At 37.9% G+C, this 7,318-nt stretch overlaps 1 long non-coding RNA gene across 2 annotated transcripts in view; it reads left to right on the forward strand.

The window, feature by feature from the left end:
• The window catches only part of LOC108444694, a 216,227-nt gene that overhangs the window by 202,504 nt on the left and 6,405 nt on the right, over window positions 1–7,318 (forward strand). The gene's annotated exons all lie outside the window — the stretch shown is intronic.

Raw genomic sequence — 7,318 nt, forward strand, 5'->3', positions numbered from 1 at the left:
TTTGAGATGTTGAAGGGCAAGGGAAAAAAAAATAAAAAGAGCCCCACATAAAAGTTAAAAAAAAAAAAAACCAAACAAAAAAAAAACTTTAGGCAAAGCAGCCATTGCCAAGTTAAAGTAGAAAAAAAAAATAAAAATAAAACTTTAAAGCTTTTTCTGGTGTCTGTCCTTTGTTTTTACAATGTTAGCTATTCAAAAGGAAAAATGATTAAGCTGTCTGCTTTCAAACTGCTGTATTAAGGTGTTGATAGTAAATAAAATGTCTTATTTGCTGCTGAAGAGCAAAAATGTGAAGGTCATAAAAGACCAAATGAAAACTTTAGGAAAATCTTTGTTGAGGAATTCTGAATTCTGATCTAATTGAAGAGAATGCCATCATTTTAAATGGAAGTCAGGTCCCCGTATTCCTGTGGAAAAAAGACCAGCTTTGGAAACTTTAGCACTGAGCTACTCCTGTAATGCTAATAACATTAAGTTATTCCTGTAACTGAAGTAACACTTTGCAATGGGAGTGAGGAACACTGAAGAACCTGGATGTGTTTTTCCCTGGGTAGGCTTGTGAATTGCCTCCTTGCCATGCCTTGTGTTACATCCTAATAAATTACATTAGTAAGGCAAAACTTGGCATTTCTATGTCAGAAGTTTGAAGGGGGCTTTGGCTGGTGGAGGCTTTTCGAGGGGGGCAGGAGCAGGGAATGGGGCCATGTCTCTAACAGAGTACTGCTCCAAGAAAAGCCAGCTCTGCTTCCAGGCATGCAAGTTATCTCCTGCAGGGTCTGATCCTCTCCCCATGGAGAGGGATAAACCTCCCCCAGGCTCCAACCTGTGCAGGATCAGGATGGCAGCGTCCCCTGGCACAGCTCATGCTCCAGGGATCATGTGTGGGGGTTCCAGTGCAGAAAAAAAGAGGGCAAACAACTCACTGAAAACTGTAAAAAAAGAAACTCAGAAACTCACTCAGAAAAGTGAGTTAGGACTTGGGGGAAAAAAGAACCTAGTGAGGTTTTGTAAAAGGTCTCTTAACTTTCTTTCTTGTGGTCACAGTTTCAGACACTGAATGTATCTAGAAATTAATTAATTTCTTACTTTATGAACAGACTTTCAAACAACACCACTTTTTGGGGGTTTTTTGGGGTTTTTTGTTAGTATTGTATTCTGAGGAGCTGCAGTACTCTTTTGAACAATAGCAATGGGATCTGGGTTTAGTTCGGATTTTTTTCCCTTGACAAACTCTTCTTTTCAATACCTGCTGTTTTTACTGCACTGAGCTGGGAGAACACTGTACTTTGAACAAAGAGCTGAAGCACTTTTTTGTTTGTTTGTTTTTCACATATTAACCTCTGGCTTTTTGGCCATGCTCAAAATATGCTTGCTTTATGCCTGTCAATTTAAATGAGTTTTGTTTTAATTTTTGCACCAGATGAGTTCACGTTGTGGTCTTTGAAAAGGCCAGGCAGAGTTTCCCAGAAACCCAGCATTTCCAAATAGCCTCTGCAAGTGGAATCACTTACTGCAATTTAAATATTCGAGCACTTTTATTCTAAAGTTAATATTGTTTATAGGAAGCAAATGCAAATAAGTGGTAAAAACCTTTTGGTATTAGGCCATTAAAAATCCATTCTTGACTTCCTGCCCACAACTACATCTTTTTTCAGACCTGTCACCCATTTCGTTTAAGCACTTAGCTTTCTCCTAATGAATGAATTGGCATTTCATATTACCTTATTATCCTATAAAGCAAAATGCATACTCAATAACATTAATGGTAATTTCTCATAAAGACACATTATCGATCCGGGTGCTACCTGTAAGCATTGAAAATTGCAGCCTGCACACAGAGCTTTTCACATCTGGGCCTGAAGAATTAAAGAAAAATTAAATTTGACAGCAGTAAATTCACAGGCACAATCTAGGCACCAATTTATATGCAAAATGAAATGCTTTATGAAAATTTCCTCTATTTTCTCACGGAGATTTGGGAAAAAGATTTCACTAGATGCTTCTTTCTCTAATATCCCTCAACTTAAATATTATACTGCAGTCACTGCAGACTCCCTTTGATGTATAAATAATCAAGTTAAATTATGTGCAGCAAGGAGACTAGTGCTCTGCCATTCTTATTTTACAAAGTAATATCTACCCTAGAGGGTCAAATTTCCCTGACAAATTCTTAATTACTATGTTGCAACAGAAGCAGAATCTATTTGTGCATAAATCCCGGGCATTCCCATGTGGTAAGTAACTAATATTACCAACCATTTCACTTGGCCTGTTCACTGAACTCCATAATTAGATAATACTTTTGATGATGGTACATTTGAAGTCTTAATCCATTTAATTTTTTATGAGATTTTTTTATTTTAATAGGGATATGTTAGTGACCGCTGCCTATTTAAAAATCATTAAAATTCTGTCCACAGCAGTAATAAAGATTAAAGATTACTAATATGGCATTCATAACCTTTCTGGTTTTCTAGAAATCTGGGGCTTAAGGTAAATGTTAAAGGTCATTTAATATGTTAGTCAGTAATTATAATCCTGGGTAATAGGTTCCTTTTCTAATTATCCTGGTATAAAAGTTCTATTGTTTGGGTCTATTCTTCTGATTTTCTTATTTGGATTTTAGGGGGAATGAGTAATCCTGGAATTAAGTTTCTGAACATTGATGAAAGTAGGTAATGCACAATGATTAACTGGATAAAAGCCATATGTTTGAATGCCGCATAATATCTTGCCTTGAAGTTACTTACAAAAGATGCAGCATCCCCTTCCAGGAGAAATAAAGCAGAAAGGTCACTGCAGAGATTAATACCTTTTTTTATTTTAATATCAAACATTGACAAATAAGATAAAGGCTTTGTGAGCAAGCTCAGAAGAAAGTGAGAGTGGTTAAACACTAGATGGGAGAGAATCCTCGAAAAGTCTGCCGGTCATTTGAGAGGCAGGAAAAGGAAATGTCCTCCTTGAGACCCCAGCTCAGGAAAACCTTCAGGAATGAGTTTCATGGAATGCAGCACACTCTGCATGCTTTCCTGGGATGCAGCTTGGATCTGCACCTTTTGCCCTGTGATGCAAGTGGGATTGCTGAGGCTCACTGAAGAAAATGTTCTTACCCTTCTGCTCATGACAAAAAAAATCGATGTGATTTTGTCTTAGAAACACACTTGTTTTCTATGATATGGATATTCTGCAATGCCTTTCTTCCTTTATCTAGAAGGGTACATAGATGTATATTTGTGATGTTTATAGATAATGCATTAAGAACATTTACATACCAGGACCTGAATTCTGGAGTAAGCACTTAAAAATGTATTTGAGTGCAATGTATTTGATTTTAAATACAATTTTAAGCTCCCTGTAAGTTAAATGTGTCCTAAAATGCTGTCTTAGATCACAGTGCCCTGATGGATCACTTTGGAACCTGAAAAGGGTTCAAAAGGGATATCAATCCTCCAGCAAAACTTAGATTCCTGGGCAAACGTCTTCCTGTGAACTGTGGATCTCACACCACCACGAGTGCCGTAATGCTCTAAATGCAGGAGGAAAAATGTAAGGGAAAACTAGGACAACAGTAAGAAAATGTCTTTAGGAGGTGACCTACTCTTTACAGTGTTTTTCAATTTTATCACAATACAAATACATAATAGCATTAAAAAACCCTTCAATGTCACAAACTCTTGTTTCAGCAGTAATTATATCTCACTAGCTGGCTTTGGGCAAGTCACTAAGGCCGTGTTTGAAGGGCAGCTGCAGGTCATGATTTTTCCATGGTCACTGAGCAGCTTCTTGAGCTGCAGATTTGTGCTGGAGCTGATGTTCTGTACTTTTTTAAAATCAAGCCTCCAACGCCTTAGCACGGAAGTAGAAAAAAATGTTGTCAAACGCATGAAAAATCTGGTCTTAGTATCTCCATTTTAAAAGGATGACAGCGATATGATCTGTTGAGGTGGTATGAAGTTAAAATGGTCAATTTTTATAAGGCATTTCCCTTTACAACAGAAAGGCAACTGCTAGTACTCCAGCTGATAAAACCACTGAAAATCAGAGCTCAAATCTTTTGCAGCAGTCCTTTATTCTTGAAGACTTAGAAATTCACAGCCTCTTGTACTTAGAGTTATTTTGAAGGAGCTAAAAAGCAGACTGATGAATATAATTTAACTATGATTGGTGAAATTTCAAGAATGCTAAATCAGAATTGTATATAAAACCTTGATTAAGAAATTAATCTCCTATAAGCGTTCCCTTCATATTGAAACCCAAGTAGCAAAATCTGAAGCTTTCTTGTAAAGCAGCAGTAGCTGACTTGAGAAAAAGTTCAACTTCCTGATTTTATCAGTAAATCCATGTGAGCAGCCTTCTTTCAGAGCTTTTTTTAAATACTGGAGTGAAGAGTTTGTTAAAGTTCTGATTCTTTTATACTTTTCTGCCTCTTTTTTTTTTTTTTTTTGGCCTTTTACCTAGCTGCAGTTTCCCAATGAGCCTTTCATACCAAATACTACACAGTATTCATTTGAAGGAAAAGAAATGCAGCCAAATCTTTGTGTTGACACACTCATAATTTATTCAATTCACCGACCATCTGACAGATAAAATTCATGGGCTTCTGAACTAGAGAGCCACTCAGGTGCCAAATTAACAAACTCAGGTGAAATTAGTAATAGTTATGAATATTCACAGGAATATCTGGATCGGTTTCTACCTAAAGAGACCATTATCAAATGTTAACTCTTTAAAGTGCATGTCTGTCCCAGAATAGAGCACTGAAAAAGGAAGATTTGTACATTGTGCATCACCAGATGAGCTTCCAGTCACTGCAATGACAGTCAGGTGCTGCTTGTCCCCAGGACCTGCATGGCACACCAGGACCAGGCAGTCTCTGAGCAGTCTTGGCGCCAGCCAGGCCTTTCCAGACCTTCTCAAAAGTTGGAGCAGCTTCAAGACTTCATCTAATCTATATTTAGCTAAGATGTTTTGCCTGCTCTTGAGTCAGGATGCTCTGCCATGCTTCCTTCCTACATCACATCTCCCGTGCTAGTGATCAAATGTAATTGGACCTGCTTTGCCTGCCCCGGCTGTATTCCGTGCAGAGAGCACCCTTGTGGATAAACCACGTCTTGCACAGCCACAGCTGCTTAAGGGCTGATGCAAAATGCCTCTGCAAAGCATAAAAAAGAAAGATTTATCTTACGGGATATTTATTTTTACTGTCTTGATATTTAGTACGCACCTTCAGAGAGTTTTCCTAAAATATTTTCCATTATTCTGCAGCGTGAGTGAAAAGGGTAGCTAGAAATTTTATGTTATTTGGTCATCTGCCACTTAATACAGCTGGGAGGAAGAGCTGGATTTCATGGGGCTGGGGAGGAAAGATCCACAGTGAATAATGATTGAATACAGTGGAAACCTGCAATCACAGCAGTGGGTGCAGCCAGGCTGCAGAGGAGTATTCCCGGTAATTCTGTCAGCCAAAAAGTCAAACTGCTCAAAGTTTGTGCGTGACTTTTAGGGGAGGCACAAGTCATTGAACTCCATGTTGTCTTCTTGGATGTTAATCCGAGTACTGTTCCAGCCATCAGCAAACCCAAGGAAAAGTAAATTTCACCATAGCCAAGAGCTAATTAGATTACACACAGTAGCATCCTTAGTAAAGCTATGAGATTTGCATGTGGGGCCTGGGCCAGTACATTTTCAGAACAGCTTTGTTCATTTGGTAAGAATTAGGTTGATAACATCTAAGTGTATGATGTTTGTTGTTTCTAAGTTTGGGGCTGTAAATGAGCAGCTGATGTAAAGGAACAGCTGGGAAACTCAGAAATGATGCAATGAAACACTAATTCCTTCATATAGTTTACTTTCTCAAAGTTTTAAATTCTTGGTGCAGAATGAAAGAGGGAAAAAACACACAGTGTTTTAAGCTATTTTTCAATGAAAAGATTTTTAAATCTTAAATTTGTTTTACATCTATGTGTATCTTTTCCACAGTTTTTTCTTTGCAAAATTTTGAAGTTTTTCTCTGTGAGCATATAACTTACTACTGCACCTATATATGTGTCTACAGAGTCTTGAGGTTGGCAAGACCATATAGGCACAATTTATAACCTGTCTTAAAGATCTGAGGATTAATTCAACAACACAGAGCAACATAATTAGAACTATCAAAATGTTACAGTTCATCACAGATTATTGCTTGAAAAATTTATACAACAGAAAGAAACATATTCCAGTGCCCTGTAGCCATCTCAGAAACAGCAGAAGACAGTACCAAAATGCACATTTTCTGTGAAAAATTCACAGAGACATATATAGGTTGGTCTGTCTTCAATCTGAGGCATTGAAATCTAAATTCAGATTTGACTCTGTTAGTTTTAATAAACTATACCTTAATACAATATTCCTGGTTTAAATGTTGAATTACCCAGGGAGGGGCAAAAAAAATCACAACATTTAATTAAGTGTTCATTTTTCCTACTTGAATTCCAAAATTTAAAAAAAAAAGTCTCAGTTTTATTTTTAGTAAGTTGATGTTTGCTTTTTCTTCTTTTCTTTTATAAATCTCCCCTTCGAGCGACTCCTCACCTCTCAATCATCTTAACAGGCTAAATTCTGAAACTAATTGCTGTAGCTGCATTTGGAAGGAGGAAAGCAGAGTGACCAGATACAAAAACCTCCTGCTGGTGCCTTATAGGCTGGTGTGGAAGAGCAAGGCTGGCCCCAGCAAAAATAACTGTTTGAACTTTCCTGAGAAACGCAGAATTATGTTCCTTTAGTGATTGCTTCACCTGCTGTCTGCTTCATGAGCCATCCTGGGCTGTGAGCACCTTTTCCTTTGTGGTTTTGAGGCAACAGCTGAAGGAATAATGCAGGGAACTCCCGAGCTGTAGCAAAGTGGGGGGCCCTAGCAGAGAGCTGGGATTAGCAGCTTGCTGCTGAAAGGTGTTGGTGTACAGAAAATTGTGTCTTAAATGTCAGCAGGGCTTTGTGACTTGTAACAGTTCTGGTAAGAGAGGAACAGAGTGCTAACTGAGGTATAGGTAGGAATCACAGTAAGTAATGCAAGACTGGTTACATGCAGAAGTGCCAGAGAAAAACAGGGAGAGACTCAGAGAGGCATAGGATGGAGTCACTGGAGTAGTGATAATGAATAATTAAAAAATATATAAACTTAATAGACTTTTTGTTTGATAACTAAGTAAACTGTCTGCTTGCTGTAACTGAATAGTCAAGGGTGAGCAGATAAGTGCTATTTTGCCTGCATTGGAAAAGGCAAAGTTCTGCATTTCTGTTGTTTTCCACCTCTAATGGAATGCAAATAGCAGGA

This window comes from Corvus brachyrhynchos, unplaced genomic scaffold (genome assembly GCF_000691975.1).
Source record: "Corvus brachyrhynchos isolate BGI_N302 unplaced genomic scaffold, ASM69197v1 scaffold191, whole genome shotgun sequence".
Lineage (NCBI taxonomy): Eukaryota > Metazoa > Chordata > Aves > Passeriformes > Corvidae > Corvus > Corvus brachyrhynchos.